Source organism: Anarrhichthys ocellatus, unplaced genomic scaffold (assembly GCF_004355925.1).
Source record: "Anarrhichthys ocellatus isolate YVR2014 unplaced genomic scaffold, GSC_Weel_1.0 scaffold15, whole genome shotgun sequence".
NCBI lineage: Eukaryota > Metazoa > Chordata > Actinopteri > Perciformes > Anarhichadidae > Anarrhichthys > Anarrhichthys ocellatus.
The window spans coordinates 1,051,286-1,052,855 of record NW_022280045.1 but is presented as its reverse complement, the minus strand read 5'-3'; the positions used below and the strand labels follow the sequence as shown (position 1 = coordinate 1,052,855).

Below are 1,570 nucleotides of genomic sequence, written 5' to 3'. Positions count from 1 at the left end.
GTGTGTGTGTGTGTGTGTGTGTGTGTGTGTGTGTGTGTGTGTGTGTGCGTGCGCACTTGGCAAACCTTTTTAAATCCGTTTTAGGATTTAAGGGTTAACTTTAGAAAAGTTTTATTCAGACGATCAGTGTGAGTGAAAACAACCACAATTCCTTGCCAAAAGTTAGATGAAAAGATTGATACCACTCTCATGTCTGTAGGCTAAATATGAACCTGGAGGTAGCAATTGGTTAGCTTAGCATAAAGACTGGAAACAGGGGGAAACAGACTGGCTCTATCCAAAGATAATACAGTCTGCGTACTAACACTTCTACATTTTACGAATTAATAACAAACAACTAATTGTTCGTTATTAATTAGTAAAATTAATAACGAAAACAGCTGTTCTATGGGGGTTATGTGCTAAGCTAACCAGCTGCTAGCTGTTTTTATTTATTTAACAAACGGATACGAGTGGGGTATCAGAAAAGAAATCAAAAAGAAAGTGAATAACGTATTTCCCCTTTGGGTTTGTTTCCCTTTGAAGCTTCTAAAATCAGACGCTCTGTGGCCTCTGTTGGTCACTAGGTCTGTCTGTTACACAGCTCACTGCTACACAGAGGGTAATCAGACCTGGTCTACAACCCGCCCGTCGATGAGTCGGTGTCACCGAGAAGACGACTGCTCGCCCTCATACATAGAGCTGACTGGCCCCTGAGTCACGCCATACAGTATTCATTACTGCCCATGTTGTACACTTGGAGTCATGCATCATAAATGGATAGAAAAAGCACTTCCATCCAAGAAGCTTGTACACTGTTTCCACGATGGCACTCCCCTTCTCATTGCAAATTTGAACAAAGTGCTAAATTATTCTATGAGCTCCACGTCAAAATTGCAACGTGTAAAAACAAGCCAACTAAAATGAAACAAATCAACACCTATTTAATTAACACTTTGTCGATAGTTTTGACCAGATGCTCTAGCAGCCGTGTGAGTGGGTTAACACCTCACCAGTCAATACGTGTCCTCACAAAGCAGTTACCAGTAAGATACAGCAAGACCTTATTAACACCAGGGGACTTGCTCCCATGCAATTACATGTAGTTTATTTTCTCTGCTTGTATCAATACAGTCAAATTGTCAACAACCATTTTTAAGGTTTTACCTTTTTTTACTTCGTAAGAAGAGATTTTCTTTGCAATTTACCAGTAAAATGCAGCTAATGGAAGCATTTTCTACGTCTATATTGTTGTTAATTTTGTCAACAAATCCCATGAAAAGCCACAACCAACGAAAAATGGATCCTATTAACGAGCATCGTTTGTGTAGTCAAAGCCTGATATGTCGTGAAACATGTCACCGAGCCACACCATTGCTGAAATGTTCCTGTTCCGGATACTGCAGATGATTTTCAGTTAACCCCACATACACTAAAAACTAGACATTAAAACTATTGAAAAATAGACTAAAACGTTGTTGGTTTTCTTTTCATGGGATTTGTTGACCATAAGAAAAATAACTCAAATATCAAAAGGCGTATCCTTTAAATTGGAGTACAAAAATACTAAAATATATATATATATATATAT

The 1,570-nt window shown here is 38.3% G+C and overlaps 1 protein-coding gene across 1 annotated transcript in view; it reads left to right on the top strand.

The window, feature by feature from the left end:
- The window catches only part of rem2 (RAS (RAD and GEM)-like GTP binding 2), a 26,417-nt gene that overhangs the window by 4,958 nt on the left and 19,889 nt on the right, over window positions 1-1,570 (top strand). The window lies entirely within an intron of this gene.